The sequence below is a fragment of the Desmodus rotundus genome, chromosome 8 (assembly GCF_022682495.2).
Source record: "Desmodus rotundus isolate HL8 chromosome 8, HLdesRot8A.1, whole genome shotgun sequence".
NCBI classification, from domain to species: Eukaryota; Metazoa; Chordata; class Mammalia; order Chiroptera; family Phyllostomidae; genus Desmodus; species Desmodus rotundus.
The window spans coordinates 83,765,881-83,786,166 of record NC_071394.1 but is presented as its reverse complement, the minus strand read 5'-3'; the positions used below and the strand labels follow the sequence as shown (position 1 = coordinate 83,786,166).

At 41.8% G+C, this 20,286-nt stretch overlaps 1 protein-coding gene and 1 non-coding gene across 7 annotated transcripts in view; both read right to left on the bottom strand.

Moving 5' to 3' along the window:
* FHIT (fragile histidine triad diadenosine triphosphatase) overlaps positions 1–20,286 on the bottom strand; it is a 1,459,166-nt gene that overhangs the window by 24,562 nt on the left and 1,414,318 nt on the right. The window lies entirely within an intron of this gene.
* Positions 9,895–10,058, bottom strand: LOC112301319 (U1 spliceosomal RNA). Its single transcript, XR_002974468.2, has one exon. It is a non-coding gene; the product is annotated as a U1 spliceosomal RNA (small nuclear RNA).

Here is a 20,286-nt window from a genome sequence, read left to right as displayed (position 1 = left end):
TTGGGGTGAGAAGAGCAGTTTCTTTGGCATGTATTATTTCATCATGCATCATTTCATTTAATCCTTACAATAACCTGTACACAAGGCGGGCACTATTGAGGTCCCCAGAAGTTCATTCACCTGTCAGAGATCACCCAGCTAGGAAGCAGGAGCTCCAGAGTTGTTCCTGACAATTTTTGCCTTTTATTCCATCCTAGAGGAACTTGAATGCCACTAAAGAGTGGCCAGTTCTACCAATCCTGCTCAACCCCACCAGGTGCATTCACCCAAAAGTCAGGTCCAGCTCAAAGAATCTTGCTAACTCAGCAAAAAGTCTATCAACTAAAATAGTGGACTTTGCTAATTCAGGCCCAAATCACTCTAAATCTAATCCAGAGACCCCCCTCTTGCCAGCTTGCAGCATATGGAGAAATTGTCCCATAGTTTCAGAGCAAACTTTGATACAGAAGGCAAAACAGTGAGGGAACAATAGCCTGGCTCTCCAGTTTGAGCCTAAATGAGGTTCATTAGCATATAACCATGCAGGCCACAGATATGTTTATAAGGGTCGTGGATCTTCCCTTCAGAATCCGGCTGCCAGAGGCTGGTTTTACATTTTGCCACATAGATTTAATTCTCCTTAGTGGGAGGAAACCACATTAAGAAGTCATTTCCTTCCTTGCAGAGGCAGATATGACACAATTGCTACAGGCAAGTCAAACTGGATTGCTATTTTTCTACTCAAGAAGTAATTTTCATTTTGATACTAGCTTTGGATCTGTTATAAATCCATCTTGTAAGAAATCAGTAGGATGACGAACAATGCAAAGCTCATAAAGCATGGTCTTCCCACTTCTGGTTCAGCCACTGGGAGACACAGAAATCAAGCGTTAAGTGGCCTCATCAATGCAGATCATACCAGATGAATCCAAATAATTTAGAACCTGCAAACGTTAATGCCTTTCTGATTATTAGGCGACCGTCTGTTATTGACATATGCCTTACAGATGGCAACGTTGTGCCAACGCTTAGAAGTTGTTTATGGGAAATAGGAAATAAATAAAACAAAAACTAGTCATATTTACAAAGCTCTGTTGCACATGGTTTCTAAAACTTCTGTTTCCCTCCTAAATGCCCCTATGCAAGCCTGTGGCTATCTTTAGAAGAGTTGTGCCCAACCCTGGCTGCTCACAGGAATGGGAAGAACTTTAAAAACTGCTCCGATTTAATTGGACTGAGAGCGCCCATGTTTGGGGACTGTTTTCAAATTTCTCAAGCAATTCTAAGATGCGCTTAACTGTTGAGAAGCAGCACATTGAGGGGGGGAAAAAAAAAACCCTGTGTGTATGCAGATAAAACCCATGCATATAAAGAAAGAATGCATCTGTCTTTTAGCCCATTGCTTGAGACCCTTCCAACAGAACAGAGGCTGCCCTTTGCAAACTGCTCCTCACTGCTCTTCTATATACACCCTGTTAAAGGGGTGCCTGGGCCTCACAGCTGTCCCAGCAACACCAGGCTACTGATCTAGTTAAGGAGCCTTTGAATGGGATTTCAGTCTCTGCAGAGGTAGGGACCCTGGGAAAGGTCCTGGTAGACAAGTTTTATGTCTTGGAAGAGCTGCCTAGGCAACTTGGAAATTAAACATGCTGTGGGGTGGAGTACAGTTCTATTCTCCTGAGGCAACCAAAGAATCTGGTGGCTGGAAGCCATTGTCCGGGCTTACCTTAAACACAATGGCTTATTGAATAGGAAGGAAGGAAGGGAGGAGAAAGAAGGAAGGAAGGAAGGGAGGAAGGAAGGAAGGAAGGAAGAAAAGACACTATTGGCCTAGGGCAAGCTTTAATGAAGGGGTTTCACGCCTGATGAATCTTCTGGAGTACCTTCAGCTATCCAGAGGGAAAGACAGGGACTACTTATTAATACACCAGGTATTTATTCAGGGCCCTGCTCTAAAGCACTGAGCCAGACAGACCCCTTAACTGTCCTCACGGGGCACCCAGGTAAGGAGGGTAGACACCAATTGGTTAATTATGAGTGATGGGGCATTACCAAAGGGAAAGATGCCAGGAGGGGCCACCCTAGTTTGAAAAGGCTTTTGAGAGTCAATTTAATTTCACAAAGAAACAGAGTATTAGAATAAAGAGTGATGGGGGTTGAGGGTTATCTAAGGAACACCCAGCAAGGGCTCTCTAAGAAGATGAGGTGTAGACTTTAACAATGAAAAGGGCAAGCTCCTTAAATGCTCTGTGCCTCAGTTTACCTCTGTCTAAAAAGGAGGTGGTAAAAAAATTGTGAGTTGTGACATGCCTGACACGTAGTAACTGGTCCTTAGTGTTTGCTATGGTGATGATGATGATGGATACACCATCCCCATGATAGTGAACAATGAACAACCCACAGAGGTTGTTTCCAGGGGTAAAAGTACCTTTACCATCTTCATGGTTCCTCAGTGATCTCTATCTTTTGGACCTTTCTACCCTGTGAGAAGGATTAAAAGCTATGATCAGAATTCAGACTCAAACCAACTAATCTATGTCTGAGAGGAAATTTAGCTCCTGTAGCTCTAAAATGACCTGCAATAACCCCTAACTCTCAGGGTGCTGGTAAGGAGTGATTAACATATTATGGTAAAGGTTAAGGTCCTAGAGTGAAAGCATGTAGCAAAGGTCAAATGCACTCAAAATTACTCTGGGAGCATGGTTGCCAGATTGGCAAATAAAAATACAAGATGCTCAGTTAATATATATATTTTTAGTATATCTCATGTAGCATTGAGGACATACTTATACTAAAAAATCATTCATTGTTTATCTGAACTTCAAATTTAACCAGGCTTCCTGTATGTTACCTGGCAACTCTGTCTAGGAGATCACATAGGAAGGTACCATGGGAAGTACTTGGTTTGCATTTGGGTTGTTCCCAAACCTGCCTAGCTGTGAATCTTGGGAAAGATGGAGGAGACTGTCCAAAGGATGATCAAATTCAAGGCTATGATTTTGTCTACTCCAGGGTTTATTATTATTATAACATGAAATTCAGAGTAAATCCCCAGTACTGTTTAAATCCCATAGTTTATTAGTTCTAAGATGTACTGTTTTTCACATTTTAACATCTCTGAAATTGAAGCATGCCCTAAAATCAATGGTGTGTCACAATTTAATTGGTAGTGCTTTTCTTTTTCAGTGGTACATAAAATAACAACACTTCTTCCAGGTATAGGGGATTCAGTGCACCATGATCTCCATCTCTCCTCCCTGCAGTGAAGAAGTCACAAAGTTAAACTGTGACAATGCTCAGCACCATGGATGATAGGATGTATGTTCCTGTCCTTCTTCCTGCGGAACAAAACAGTTGAGACTATTTTCCCTGATACTTGGTTCATGTGCCAAAGTTACAAAGTTTGCAAAAGCTTAAACCAAAGACCTTATTCACATTCAACAGAGTGAATGCAGTCTGTGATGACTCCTCAAAGTGAATTCTATGTCTACACAGCTTTGAAAAGAGATTTTTTAGAAAAGTATCCCACGTTATCTGCTTGAAATGACTTTCAGAGAAAGTAGTGTTAATAGGATTTCTGGTTGAAATATTGATGTGTTGATTTTGACATTGTGCTCCTTTCTATGTGTTATCACGAGATGTGTGGGTTAATAATGAGTTCCCTGGTGTAATGATCAAAGTGCCTTGGCTATTGACATTGTTGGAGCTCTGTAATGGAATGCAGCAGAAGAATGATTGACCAAGATTTAAATGTTTTTCAGAATTCGGAACTAATCTGTAGTAAAATACCAAATTATCTTCAAAGGAGGGAAACAATTTAAAGCTACTTCTTCAAGAAGCTAGTGGCTGAATAACAACTTGGGTGTTTTAAAATACATTAATATCTTTCATTGTTTTTAGTTTTATAAAATAATATAAAGAACAGAAAGCTTAAATAAACCATTTCTTACAGGTCGATGGTTCTGTTCAGGTACTTATGTAAAGCATGGAAAGGGAAATAATTTCAATGGATGGGAAATTAAATACTTAATCTTTTAGATCTGATTCTCTATTACTACCTTCAATTTAGTCAGCCAGCATTTGATGAGCACATGATATATTCCAGGCACTGTTCTAGGTCCCATGAAAGCTGTACCAATAAATAAGCCAAAAATCTTTGCCTTCTGGGGATCTCACCAAAAGAAAAGACATATTCATAAAACCTAATTTAATACAAGTCAGTCTGGTATAAATATTGGACTAGAATTTCCATCAGAGTGGTCTCAAAATATCTCAGAGAGAGAGAGAATAATTCTTGCTAGACTAGGGGTCTAGAGTTGACTGTAAAAAAATAGGATTCACACTGGGATTTACAGATGGGCCAGGGGTCAGCTTCGGCAAACAAACCCTCACTCCTGTCACTTGTGCCCATGCAGCTTCACCAATTGCTTGCACTACTGTCCCTCATGAATCCCAACATGGCATTCCAGCCATGCCTGACCATCTACCAGAGGCCTCAACAGAGCTGAAATTTTGTTGCCATTGTGAGAAATCTTAAATTCCAGTGTTTCAAGACAAAACACACATCCTAGTTGCCCTGAAGATGGCCTCCAGTTCTTCAATTCAAGGCTGCCAACAACTTTAAATCCTATTGAGAAAGTTGTTCCCTTTTCAATCATCTTTCAGTTCTTCTAATTAATCAAAAAGCGAGTCTCAGGTGGTACTAGTATGTCCTTAGCATGGTGTCAACATGCCCCTCACACAAGGGTGGAGCCATGCAGACTCTAGCTAGACTATAAAAAGAGTTTTGTTTAGATCAGTGATTTTCAATCTTTTCCCTTTTACAGCACACAGAAACTAATTACTAGAATTCTGCAGCATGCCAAAAAAATATATCTTTACCAATCTGACAAAAAATAAGTATAATTTTGATTCATTCACACTGGATGGCTATGGTTGTGTCGGCTGTTGTCATTTTTTAACTTGAAAATCTAAGGAAGAAGAGGTCAGTGTCCCTGACTAAATAGTCAGGTATTGCATGTTTTAAAACCTTTTGAGGCATACCAGTTGAAAATGGCTGGTTTAGATCATGTTTATTTTTAGAATTATCTCCTACTTATGATGTCATCTCAAATTTTCTTTTAAAGTCAATTTATTTAAGTAAGTTAAAAATAAGAGTTGATTCCCAAAATATTATGTAAACCAGTGTGGGAAATGTGGCATTACACATGGCAGTAACCTTGGGAGATGGCCCAGAGGGGGCAAGGCAGCTGAGTGAGGGGCGAGGACCCCTCAAATGAGGGTGTGGTTGTTTCTCCTGGGCTGAAATATAGGAAGCTTCAGAATTTTTTTGTCTTGCAGATCTTGCACGTCAAAATAATTTGATATTATAAGAGCTCCAAAGAAAACAGAGCACAGTAGTCTGTCTGCTGGGATGGCAGAACTTTGTGCAGGGGTGTGGAGGAAGGCCTCACTGAAGAGCTGCCATTTAAGCTGAGAGGTAAATAATGATTAGAAATCCATTAAAACGAAATGCTGGGAGAAAGAGTATTTCAAGAAAAGGGACAGCAGGTATGGAATGTCCAGGAAAAAGGGAGCTTGGTGGTTGAGGGACTGGCTAGAAGAGTGAGGGAAGATTATTTGAAGCCTGTGGGGATAGCTAAAAATTTTGGATTTTATTTTTGGGGCAAAGAAGATATGAAAAGGTTAGAAGCAGGGAAGTAAAAGGACCGGAATACTTTTCCTAAAAAGTGGCCTGGCTGGAGAATGAATTAGAGGGAGTCAGAAGCAGCCAGACAAGAAGTGATGGGGACAGGAGGGTCGGAGTGGGGCTCAGCTGCCCATGAAACAGCGTGGTGGTGAATCAGTGGCAACATGAGCAGTTGGGAGTGGGGCTCAGTCTGGCCCTGTACACAGACTGGGCCTCTGATCCCTTCCCTCCCAGCACTTTGTAAGGCACACATTGATCTTGGCTCCCCTGTTCAATCAAGGCTGCTCTAAACTAGTGTGAAAAATCACTCCCTTCCTGCAGAGTATGTGCCTCTCTTCAGTCTTACACTTCCCAAAGTCCCCATGCCCCCAGGTCGCCTTCCTGGGCCATTTAGTTGGTGTTGAGCTATATAGTTCACGATTTTGGATGTTGTCCCACTTTCTCTGTCACACACACACACAGAGCCAGCATCCTTCGAGCCCACATTTCCTCTCTAAACACCACTTTCTCTAAGTGCTGGTTATTGGGCAGATAGTCACTCATTTTGGGTTTTATTGGTGTCCTAATCAATCACTTCATGCTCTCGCTTGGTACCAAAAAAAAAAGGTGTTGTGCCACCAACCACTGGCCACCACTTTTGCTTTCTCAGAACCCTGAGGTTATTCAACTACTCCTTTGTATTAAAATGTTAATTGCCTTCTTTCTTACTCTCTCTGTGTGGTGTCTTATGAGCTAGAACCCTAGACTGATTGCTGGCTGGTGAGACCTTTAAGTGCAATCAAACTCAGTTCTTTGCCCTTTGTGGAGAGAAACTCAGGCAATCAACAAAGCATTCATCATTTGATTAGTTGCCCAACCTCTGACTTAAGCCCAACTTGCTTCAGTAAAACAAAGTTTTTTAGTGCTGCCAATGGGGCCAAAATGCTGAAATAAGCTCTTAATTAAAGGAGTATCGCGTGTTGATATTTAAGAATTTGTAACCCCCAAAGTATTTATTAACTAGGAAATCACAGCACTGGAAAATAATTATGCCAAACCACTGTACTATAACAGAACCCAATTGCTTATCCAATTATACATTAAAGTATCACATTGTCAAGCCGATTGCCAAAGCAACAAATGAGACTTTGCCAGCGTCACAGTTTGGACCAGATATTCCTTAACTGACTGCACTGAGCACATTCTGCAGAGCACCCTATATACCCTGTAAAACCTGTGCAGACCAAGGTGGGCAACTCAACGCCTGCCACCAGAAAATCACTTTAATTCGTTGGACTTGTAGGCTTTCCATGGGAAGCTTGTTAGGAGCAACTCAGAAAAGAGCAGCTCTGGCTTCTGGTCCTGTGTAGAGTTGATTTCAATTAAAACATCAAATGAGCCACTTCCTGCCAGGGAGGTGAACCTGAAACCTGAGAAAGGTTAAAGAGAAAGGGTCTCCTGGATCTGCTGCACTGCCTCCTGGGTGGCCATCATCCTGAACTTCCTCACAAGATATCAGGGGTTAAGGAACAGGACTTGGAAAGCAGACTATGGGTGGGGGGGGTCCTGGAGGGATAACATGGAAATCACCATATTTGAGAATTATCTGAACAGAGTGAAGTGCAATCTTGACGTATTCCTAGAATGCTCCACTGCTGGGGTTTTCTTCAGAGCTTACTCTCAGGAGCCTCCTGTTTGTAAGGGATGAGACTGATTCTGCCTAGTGGCTGGGCTTAGTGTTTCAGACGGAAAGCCGGAAAGCCTCTTAGAGCAACAGCTCGGCCAGTGGTAGAGCAATCAGTTGCATTCCCCCAGTAGTTTGTTCCTCTTCAAATTAGAATGAGCCCTCAACAATAGTTAATTTGGCACAAAACCTCCTGTCTAGCTCCCATGTTCATGGTAGAAATCACCAAATCAGAGAAATACCCTTCTTTGTATCCTCACTGCTTGCTGTGTCTGACATCCAGTAGAAGAATTTCCAAAAGTATTTGTCAGATGTGCCACTGAATTGCACTTCCCCTCTCAACTCGCTTCATCCCCATTTTCCAGATAAAACATCTCTTAGGAACTTGCATTACATGGCTACTTAGGAACAATATTTGTTGGGATTAGAAATATAGTTATGGCTGCTAGGGTACTTATGAATCCCCTCTGTAAATTCTTGGGAGCATTCTTTTGGTTAACATTTTAGAGAACATGGTTGATAAGGCAGTACAGGAAGAAAAATAACACTGAGATCTATAAACAGAGAATCTACAAACAGAGATTGTGCCCCATGCTATCTGGGTCAGGGTCCTACTGGGTGTCTCCTCTGGAAAGGCAATTACTCTCAGGTTGGTTGTCAGTAAATAATGCTGATGACCAAGACCTGCCCCAGGCTCCATCCTATCTGAGCTTCCCTGGTTTTTCAATGGGTAAGAAACTTGGGAAGCATTAGGGACTAGAGATTTCTACCAGTTTCTTCTACTAGTTTGATTTCCTCAGGCCTCCTGTTTCTAAAAACACACTCACCGAGAAATGAAATGAAAGTCCTTCTGAAAGGAAGGTCTCTGATGCAGCAAACTTGGGAGAAGGAAACATTTATCTAAAATGCAATTTTCTTAGCCAGTCATATTCTATAAGCCTTTCCCCTGTGTTTGGGATATTGGTGCTGGAGTGAGAGGGTTGTCCTTTATTCCTAGAGTGATGTCAACCTGTGGCACTCAGAATGAGGAAAGGGAAAAGGCAAAGGACCAATTTCTGGTTTCGTTTGAATCTTCTAAACATTTGTTTCATATACATTATGGCTTCATTTTACAAAGGTACTTTAGAGAACCTTTAGAAGCATGGTCCAGGCAAGATAGCAATTCCTTAGGGCGGTGGAATGTCGGCACTGCAAGAAGTTAAACCAACACAGAAAGTGCAATAAGAAATACACCACCATAAACATAGCTTCAGACTCCTGCTCATGCTATGTTCCTGGCAGCGATGACTAGGCAGGCCCTCAAGATAAAACCCACTTGGAGAAGCTGAACTAGTTTGGGGAGCTCTACAATACAGGTCCCCTATGCATCAAAGGCTTGTTTCTCTACAGAACTCATCCCATTATTCAGCTAATAGTACTATGTCCACCATGTGCTGGCACAGTGAATTGCACCGTGCAGTGGGGAGCAAGCCAGACAAGGCTTAGTGCCCTGTAGGAGGCTTCCTTTCTAGGCAAGAAGACAGGCAAGTAGCAAGTAATCAAATACGTTACTACCTTGAGAGAGAATAATAAGGAGAACTGCATTAGACATTGGGGTCAGGGAAGACTGCTCTGAGGAGGCGACAGTTAAACTGAGAGGGATAAGCAAGTGCAGATACCCAGAGGAAGGACAGAGGTACCTGCATGGTCTGTGATCTGGCTGCAGAGCAGTGCTGATGCAGAGAGGAAGTGCCCAAAGAGAGGGCAAAAGTCAAGTGGATAAGAGGGGAAACACCCTTCCTCTGGTACTAAGGGCCAGAAGAGAGAGGGATTGGTGATTCATTCAGTCACATCATCCTTGTTAAGCACCTATTTTTGCTAGGCTCAGAAGAATGATAACCAGGTGGAAACGCAGTAAGTCCAGACTAGGTGAGGGAAGGTGAAGAGGCCCACCAGAGCGGCTCGGCCCAGCTTTGGCTCCGAGCATGGTCAATGGCACTCTGCCTTGATTTGTGCTTCCTGGGCCTCTTTCTCACCTTGACATCAGGCCTGCTAATAGGAAACTTTCCACAGAAAAGCAGGTAAATGGCAAACTATTTGCATAAGCGGTTACCACTGTGGAGCAGGCTGACCTCGCAAACTTCTTTCCAAACACTCACCATATGTTTGGCACAGCTACACAAGCCACCCTAGCACCATCCAGCCAGGTGCCTGGCACCCACCCATGTGCTGGCAGATGATAAATGCCTAATGTGAAATCTGTATTCCAAGGGTACTCACCACTCTGCTGGATTACTCAAAATTCCTTCTTTCTACAAGACTGCCATTCTGCCTCTGGTTACAAAACTGCACCCCTTGGGAGTAACCTCCCCTCTGCAACTCACAAATTCCTTCACTTCTGATGGAGCTATTCTGATGCCCTTCAAAGAGCTTGGCCTGTGTGAGTTGCACAAACAAGTTAGGAGCCAACCTTTCCCAAATGCCTCTTTCTCTATTTCATTTAAAACCTTCTTTAATGAAGACATAAAGCCTTGGATGTGGCTGAAATGCTAAGTTTACAATGTGTGACAGCAGATCTCTGTCACACAGGATTTCCAGTGTCTATTTTCCCTCCACCGTCACAAATTATGCATTCGAGTCTCCCACATGGAGAAATTGCAGGGGTCAGCATACCTGCGGTGCAATGGACAGCCTGGCCCTGGGAAAACCGCCTTTGTGATCATGCTATTTCCCCTGCCAGGTTAGTGTAAACATCTTTTTTATTTTTTTAAGCCAAAATATGTAAATGGAAAGAAACCAGAGTTTCCTTGTTGCAGGCTCAATTTTATATAACCCGTAACAGACCATAATCCAGAAATCAGCACCGACAGCAGATACAAGGCAACTGCAAACCCATACACTTCACCACCACAGTGAAAAATTAAGAAGCAATGCCAGGCTTGTGACTGTTTCAAAGCATCAGGCTAGAAAAGAGATACCTCATTTTTCAGCTTCCGACTGTGCATCTAACCTCCCAATTATTCATTACTGAGATGCTCAAGAGGCATTGTAGAAAGAGCCAAGCCTGGGATTAATATTTATACTATAAATATAAATAGTGTATAAATAATATGCATAACAATATAAATTATAAATATATAAAATATAAACAATATAAATTATATAAATCTTAGGCTTAGCTCATATACATATATATAATATAGCTAGATTTTAAAAAATATTATATTTGATATCCCATTAAAACTGAAAATATTACTGTTGGGCGTTACACTTGTATGAATGAAAAACCCATAAAAATCTTTTTTTGAGACTCCTAATCTTTTAATTAATCTCACCTCTGTGCCACTGAAGGGTTTAAGGAAGTTTATTTGTTTGATTTTAAAGCATAAAAGATCAAAATGCTTTAAAATAGTTTTTGTATAATTTCAGGTATCAATTCAAAGGCCCAGAAACAAATATATTTTTTAACTTTTTAAAAATTGTTGTTCAAGTACAGTTGTCTCCATTTTCCTCCCACCATTCCCACTCACCCCAGCCAACCCCACTTCCCACCCTTGATCCTACCCCCCTTTGGTTTTGTCCATGTGTCCTTTATACATGTTTCTGAAAACTCTTCCCCCTTTCCCCCTCATTATCCCCTTCCACTGCCTCTCTGTTTACTGTCAGTTTGTTCTTAATTTCCATGTCTCTGGTTATATTTTGCTTGCTCGTTGGTTTTACTGATTAAGTTCCACTCATAGGTGAGATCATACAGTACTTGTCTTTCACCGCCTGGCTTATTTCACTTAGCATAAAAATGTTTGTAGAGTCAGTGTTTGACACCGATTTTTATTGCTCCCCAGTGCAAGCATCCACAGGATACCTGCCTCCCTTCTGCCATTGCTTGCAAGGGGTACTCATGCCCTGGCTTCAATGCTCCAGGGATGAGGCTCAGACTGCTCCCTGAGCCTGTCAGACCCTTACCTGACAAACTGTGCCATGGCACCATTGTTCTTCACCCTGAGTCTGAGTCTCCCTTTCCCCCATCCTTCCTACCCATAAGTCCTAGCTCCAGTAGTTAAAGTCACACAGCACAAGAACAAATTGGTGAATTTGAGCCTCACCTAAATCTGGTAATGTGGTGGGCTTGAGAGGATGCGGTCCCTCAGGATCACTCAGGCATCGCTAGTGAGAGGTGATACTGGAGCAGCCTCTTTGGAAAACAATTTGGTTTATCTCCTAAAGCTGACATTCACAAAACCCTATGACCCAGCAATACTATTCCCACTGTCTACCCAAAAGAAATGCATGAGACTGTTCAAAGCAGCTCTGATTAAAATAGGAAAAACCTGGAAATGTCCAATATCCATCAGAGAGTAGAGGAATAAACTATGATATAGCCATACAATGGAATATTAGATAGTGATCAAAATGATTGCTTGATGGAGACTGTGAAACCATATGAATGAGTCTTAACAACATATTATTAGAGAAAAGAATAACTACCAAAAGATAATATGCAGCATGAAGATCTTTTGAGAAGTTAAAAAAATAACCCTGAAAAATATACATTCTAGGAATGCATAGAGATGCCTAGACCTATGCTAAAACAATAAAAAACAAACAGCAACAACAACAACAAAAACCCTGAAGCAGTGAGGCCCATGGGATTCAGGTTGCCGGATTCCTCAGTGCGGGGTGGGGAGGGCGCTGGGCAAGGGTTGTTGTGTGGGCCTGTGAGATGTACGGTATTATTAAAATCTTACCTTTTGTTTTGGGTGATGATTTACAGATACTCACTAGTCTTTAAACATTATTTAAGTGACTATGTAAAAGGCCATAAGTGAAAAACAGGCAGAAATGATCATCTTTGGGCGACATGTAGGACTCCAGCATAGAAGGATTACAATCTCCCTCACTATGGAAGTCCTGCTTCTATTCTGAGAACCTCCACAGGATTATATCAGAGCAGCATTTGCCATGTGAAAGCACTGGAGTTATTAATTGAATTCCAGATGTCTGAAATTGATGTATCCCTTCACTGAACCCCCTCTAGGATCTATTTTCAGTATAACACTTCACACAGGATGCTGTTCTTAATTAAAACTGCTCTGCCTTAAGAGCTTTACATCTGTGAGACAGTCATCCAAACCTTCTCCTCTCCATAAATTTGTTCTTATGCCCTATTTCTGAAGCAAAAGTAATACTTAACTGGATTTTAATAAACATGTCTGCAGTAGTAATATAAATTTTGCATGGTTTCTACATTTCATAATTGCTTTAGTCCTTTTATGTATACACTGCTTCTTACACTAGGACTGTATTTTAAGGGCTGTGACACTCTAGCTCCACCTCAGCTCCCACCATTTGGGGACAACCAACATTCTGCTGACTGATATTTAGGCAGGAAGCAGACATGATGTTGAAAAGAAGCCATTAATTTCCAAGCTATTTGCTCTTCTCCCTCTTTAATTTTTGATTTTGGTAATAACTGACTCTAGTTTGTTGACATCAGGTGAAAGCCTAGTAGCAGATTTATGAGCCCCAGATCTGTGGGTGTTCCTAATTGGTTGCTCAGACTGTGTCAATCAGATGCCAAAATTCAAAATATTAAAAATCAGACAAACTAATTTTTTGGCATCCCAGAAGCATAACAACCCACTGATTGGCTCTCCTTTCATTTTGCAAATGGTTATTGGGGCCTTCAGTAGAGAGAGAGCTTGTCTACTTATATGAGTCACATTCAGGACTTAATAATTCAGCCAAAGAGCAGCTAAATCATGAGAAAGAAATACTGCTCCATGGAAAATGGACCCCTGTCCCTAGCCAAAGGCGAAATGTTTTCAGTCCAATGACAGTGGCCCTTCTGCTCTAGGGAGGTGAAAAGATCACAGAATGGGAGCCAAGAATAATGACAGCATAATCATATTGTTGTTCTATTTCTATTGTTATTAAGGATTTCAATTAAGTGCTTGCTCCCTAAGTGCCAGGTACCGAGTTCTGGCACAGAAATGATCTAATTTAATCCTCTTAACTGTGCTACAGTGCAGCCATCTCCCTTTTCAGGTGAGGAGGGTAGGCTCAGAGATGATATCTTACAGCTTGTGGATGGTAGGGCTCCAGGGCCCACTCTCTCCATCTTCATTGTCTTGTGGACAATACTGACCAGCTGCTGAGCAATAGAGTCTAAGCTGAAGTACCTAAATCAAAGCACTTTTGTATATAGAATCTCATTGGATCAACTCTGAACTAGTAAGAGGCACAATTTTGTTGTCCCCATTCACAGAGGAGAAAACAATGGCCCAGGAAGATCAAGTGAATAGCCTGAGTCTTCCACAATGTTGGATGGAGAACATCTGCATGTTTCTCTACTGAAAAGAACACTCTATTAAAAATAACAGGGGTACCCTGAATCTAGTTTCTGAACTGGAACATAGCCCAAGAAGCATATACAGGGGGCCCTCTTGTTTAAAAAGCAGAATTAAATTCTAGGTAATGGCCCAGGAAAGTTTCAGCTCAGTCTCCTGATCCTTTCCTTGTAATGCTCTGATCCTGAGTGATGTGGTCATTGACACAGCTTTTTTTGGTATGATAGACTCTTACTTACCAATTTACCCTCATCTCTCAACCCTTTGCATCTGTTTCCACCCTAGTAAGTAGGAGTGGTTCCTTAAACAACCTGCCTTTTCTCATCATCAGCCCTTTGCATGCACTATTCTCTCTGCATGAAATACATTTCTTCCCCTGCTCCTCCAAGGCTGGACTAGGTGACCCTTTCATGTGGTTCCAGGAAATTTATTCTTGGGCAAGTGTCTTCTAATTTGTCTATCTTTCCCACTAAATTATATGTTCTGTGAGGGCAAAATCGTGTCAATTAGCAATATTCAATTTTTCCTTAACCTACAAAACATCAATATCACATGGCTCCATCTAATACCTTAGCAATGACCTTACAAAATCAGAATTTGGCACAGAGTAGGTGTTCACAAAATATTCCTTTCCCAAATAAACAACCATATCAGATATTCAGAAGGCTGGCACAATTATAGTCATCCATAGCTTCGAAGAAGAGTTCATGTTCTCAAAACAAAATGTTATAATACTAATGCAGGAACAGACATATGCTGTAAGAGATAAACAGAACAAAATAAGACTTCTTTGTAACCCTCATCAATCTGAACTTTAAGTATTTTTACTTAATAAAATTTTATGACACAGTAAACTTACAAAGAATCTGAGTAGAAAGCCATACCTTGGGTGTCCCTAGTCTTAGCCCCTGGATCTCAATGGCAGTCCCCCTTTGAAGGATAACTGGAGAGAAAACCAGACAGCAAGCAGAAAGGCAAATGAAAGATATGTTTGTGCCCACTCAAAGGTCAGCATCCTACCGTTATTTGTGACCCGTAACTAATGACAATTTTATTGTCTCCAAGGCTGGATAGTCAGTAAGAAAGTTGACCTCCAGTTGTCCCAGAGCCAATCATCCTCTGAAGGAGAAGCTTGAGAAAAAATGGGAACAACAGTTAGGGCAGAGACTGTGATGTATGTTTTGGATGGGCCGTGAGCACCCCTGGCCACATCCCCTTCCTGAGCTGGCCGTGCTGTGATGCCTATAGACCTTCCACTGGGAGGGTGGGCAGCCGAGGCAGGTGCCTGCGCCCCACCCTGCAGGAGGCCTGGTGTGACACCTGCCGGCTCTGCACACTTCCTTCTCATTCTTGGCACTCTTCTGTGGACTTCTTAATTGGGTATGTGTACAGTCTGTAACAAATGGATGGGGTTTTTTGGCCTCTGCTCACTATGTATTACATTTTTAATCAGTATATATAATTACGTACCACAAGCTGCTGGGACAGATTTTCTGAGCATTGGTCTAATTAACTTAAGCTTGATAATTATGTTTCAGATACCATAGCAGTACACAGGGAATTTGCAGATTTTGCCACCAGCTCATTTGATTCCAATAACATGTTTTCTCTGACAGTGGGTTAGTTTTTATTTTTTTAAATGGCCATCTGATAATTATTTGGGTTTCAAAGTTTCCCCTTAAACAAAATCATTCTACTATTTAAGACAGTTTCTCTAATAATTAACACAGACTAGACTGAAATAGGTTTCTATGTATTTTTACACATGCAAATCTGTTTTCACTAATACAAGCCCCAGGCTGAGGAAATACTAAAGTATAAAGAGTTCTGATGATTAAATGGCAGTATCTTCCATGTTTTGACTGGCTTTGCTTTTTCATTTACATTTCCCTTTGGGTTGATGAAAAATGAGAGAAAAGGAGAAGCAAAAGAAAAGGAAAACCTCCGACATTTGTAAGTGAGAAGGTCAGTTTCTGATTGAATTAGTCCATGATAAATTCCCACACGAATAACAACCAGCATACTAATGGCTCGCTGTGTGCTAGACACTGTGTCAAGCCTATTATGTGGATTGTCTCATCCAATCATCCCAACAACCCCATGTAGTGGACATGTGTTATGGGTTGAATTGTGTCCCCCTCAAAAAATATGTTGAAGCCTAGACCCCCAGTACCTCAAAATGTAACCTTATTCGGAAATAAGACCTTTACAGAAGTCATCAAGATAAAAATAAGGTCATTAGAGTGGGCCCTCATCCAGTAAGACCAGTATTCTTATACAAAAAGAAATTTGGATACAGAGACAGTCATGCACACAGAGAGAGTGTCATGTAAAGTTGAGAGAGAGATGTGGGTGATGGAAGTGAGGCAAGGCCAGACATTGCCAGCAAACCACCATGAGTGAGGAGAGAGGCATGGAACGGAGTCTCCCTCTGAGCCCTTGGAAGGAACCAATCCTGTCCTTACCTTGATCTCAGAATTCTAGCATGAAGAACTGTGAGGCAACACATTTCCATTGTTTAAGTTGCCATGTTTGTGGTACTTTGTGACAGCAGTCCCAGCAAACTCACAGAGTATGAGTTCTTCCACTCTCCGTTTTACAGATGCTAAAGCTACAAAAATCTACGTGATGTTTCCACAGTTGTCACATGGCAGGGATAGAGTCTACAGCCAGGTTTTTCTGATTCCTAAGCTCACACATTGACCTAACCCATGGCCCTGCCAACTGCTTCTTTCCAGGAAGGTAGCGAGAATCAATGCAATAAATCTCAGAAATGTTTGACATGCTGTGATCAATATAATGCTTCTAAATTAAGAGTAAGACTGAGGTGATAGCTGTTTCCAAGTTTAAATACAGCGCTTTTATTTAAAACAGAAAATGACTGCTGGAAATGCCTGCTTCCTAGGTCCTGACAGCAACACAGAATTTTTTTAGAATGAAGACAGTAGTGTTATTTTGTTCTTTTTCCACCTGTAACATCAGAGAACAATGGGCCAAAATATTGCTTGCCAATTATGAAAGGCATATGGAAAAAAACAAATAAAACAGCACAACTCAAGAATAGAATCTGAGAAGAAAGGACAGGTAGGCTTTCCCAAGATGTCAAAATGGATGGAAAGAGCAAAAGGGAAAACAAGCCTCCTCTCTAAAGGCCACAGACATGGACTGAAAGTAACCCTCGGGAAGAGCTGCCACCTTAGCCAAGGAAGGAAAGCATAGGAATAAGAAGAATAAAAAAAAATCAAGACTATTCTCCAAGAATATCTATTGGAATAAACCCAAAAGAAAGCTTGACACCAGGCACAGGAAGGAAGCTCAAATCCATTGAAGGTCAATTCTATCAATTTCCCCCAAAATGTTGTGAAGTAGAAGCTATCACCTCCATTTTATAGGAAATAGGGGCTCTGAGCTGTAAACAAATTAGCACAAGGTCAACTATCTTCCTGGTCCAACAAATCCTGGCAATGTCTACACAGAACATCAGTGCAAAAGGGTTATCCTTGAGACACTACAGAAGAGTCTTCAGGAGAATTGCCTTCCTCCTTCTAGACCAGTGGTGTCTCTATGTTTATGGGTATGTGTGCAAGCTGACACTTAAAACATTATTGAGAATTTTTACAAATTATACCTAAGGTCCTCTAGAACAGTTCTTATCAATTTTAGGCATGTTGGCACCTTTGATAAGCTGATCAAAGCAATGATTCCTTTCCCTAGAAAAAATGTATAGACAAACACATATATGTATACTTATATAAACTTCCTAGGGGGACCATGAGTCTCCACTTTAAAACCCACACAGGATACTTATGCCCCAAATGACCCCAGAAACATCACAATACCACTCACACATATAATGTGCCATTGTCCACCTTGATCAGAAAAGCATCTCTCCTCCATCACTGGCTTGTACTTCTGTGTTACCGCATCTGTCTCTACCACTGTTGCGGAGCTCTACTGTGCTTTGTCTTTATTCAGCTAGCACATCTGTGCCCTGCACAGCGTAGGTATAAAGTGAATCTGAAGTCAGAAAACCTGGACTTGAGAGATCTAACACTACCTCTGGGTCATGTAGTTTCCACTCCACGATTCTCCGTTTTAGACCTATACTAATAAATCGAAATCATACCATGGCTGGCCCTCCTTTTCCTGAAGGGCTTTGGAAGGAACATAAGCAACAAGTGAAAGCAATTTCTAAGAGGAACTCCTACTCAATAGTGAGTACCTATTGTATGCAGTTTTATGTACTTTGCATACATTAATTCATTAATCCTCACAACAACCCTACAAAGCTGGTACCACTATCATCTCATTTAATGCATGAGGAAGCTGAGCCCAGACAGGTCTGGGAAAAGGTTCTAGTAGGCACAAGCCTGGGATGCAAATGCAGGTGCAGGTGGGGGCCAGGGCTGGCCCTCCTGACACTATGTGCAGTCTCCCTATAGACTAGGCAATGGCACACAGATGTCTGAATTCTTTATAGCAAAAAGGCAAAAAGGTCCTGTAGGCCCTCTATTAACTCAATAGTGCATGAGGGGCTTTGGGGGATTTTAGAGTCAGACCACTGGAAGAGCTCAGTATTATAACTGCAAGCAGCTCACCTCCTTTAATGAACCTCAGCATCCCTGGCAGAGCCAGACTGACTGTGATATAGCCCTTCTGTGAAAGAGAAGTACCTACCCTTTACCCACCTTCTCTTTCCTCTCCTGCTCCCCCAGACATCCCTGCAGGGAACAGGCAGTATTGGGGAGTGAAGCAGCAGTCTCCCTCCCTGGGGTTCTGATACAGTGGGTGTGGAGGGCCAAGGCCCCTTTTAAAAGCTGTGAGATACACATGCACTGACTGTGCCAGCCAATACACACACACCTGCAGGCTGTCCAGCTGTGGCTCACCTGCCTGTGAGTGCTAAGCTCATGCCACACCACCAATGTCTTCTCCTTTCTACCTCAAACAATGCCCCCTTTCCCTCCTCTAATCTTTTGTTTGAGAGTTCCCACTTGTATAGTTTCCAAGGGGAAAATAGCCCACATATATCTTGGATGGGATTCCAACTATTCTGTAAGGCACCATCTTAAAGACTACTTCACTCCAAAGTAGTCAAATGGCAGTAATTGATGTACGGGCTGGGGAGAGAGCAGTGACCAAGCCCCAAGCCTGTCCTCTCAGAGCTCATGGCCCAGGTGGGCCACCCAAAAAATAAGCTGGCACCTACAGAAAGTATGGGAAGTGCTGTGATGAGGAAACTCTGGTCAACTGTGGGGGTACCGACGGGGAGGGACTAGTCCAGACTGGAGGAGAGTGGCGCGTTGTGAGTATGAAGGGCTGAATACTTCTCTGCCTTTACATGATTGCAAAAACCCAGGATACCATACAGCTAAGTGCCTGCATGCTTTGCCTCACTTAATCTAAAATATTTTCTAATTCCGCTTAGAGTGCTTACTCTCCACTACTCCCTTAGCCAGCTCCTTCTCACCCTCTGGGTCTGAACTTGAATGTATTAATAGCTCCTTTAAAGAGCCTTCCTGGTCCACCTTAAGTTTCCTGTCCCCCTCCAGTCCCATCGTAGTGTGTTTCCCTCAGAGGGTTACAGTCTGCAGACTTGCTACTCTAAGTGTGGACCACAGACCGACATCATCTGGGGCCTTATTAGACATGCAGAACCCTGGGCTCCAACCCATGTGAGTCTTAAGCACTTTAAAGCTGCCTTGTCCTGTACAGTAGCCAGTAGCCCCATATAGCTCTCAGGCATGTAAACCATGCATAGCCTGAGCTGAGATGTACTGTATGTGTAGAATACACACCAGATTTAAATGACCTAGTACAAAAAAGAATGTAAACTTTCTCATTAAGAATTCTTTTATATTGATTATTGAAATAATGTTTTGAATATTTTGGGTTAAATATATTAAAATAATTTTATCTGTTTCTATTTTTAAAACATGGATAACATAAACCTTAAAATTACAGGTGTGGCCCTGGCCTAGTGGCTCAGTTAGCTGGAGCATCATTCTGTACATCAAAAGGCTGTGGGTTCGATTCCCAGTCAGGGCAAATACATAGGTTGCGGGCTTGATCCCAGTCAGGGCATGTATGGGAGGTGGCTGATCGATGTTTCTCTCTCTCTTCCTCTCTAAAAAAATTAAATAAAATAAATAAAAATAAAGAAGTTGAATGTATTCTTGGGTGAGGATTAATGTAATTAAAAAAATTATGTGTGTGGCTCACATTAAATTTATATTGGACAGGGCTGTTTTAAAATGTAAGAAGCATTGTCTAGAATAATGGTCAGGAATGGGTATTGGCAAACTCCAGGTCATGGGTGAAATCTTGCCCAGTGTCTATTTGTGTAAATAAACTATCCTTGGAAGATAGTCATGCTCACCCATTACATACTGTCTATCACCTCTTCCGTGCTACGAAAGCAGAATTTAGTAAGTGCAACAGAAACTGAATGGCCTGCAAAGCCTAAAATATTTCCTACCTGGCTCTTTACAGAAGTTTGCCAACCCCTAGTCAAGAACACTGGTTCCAGAGCTGCTGCCCAAGTCCAAATTGTGGCTCTACCACTTCATGTCTGTCCCTCAATTTCTATACAGAGAAAATAGGAATAAGAGCTTTTATAAAGATTAAAT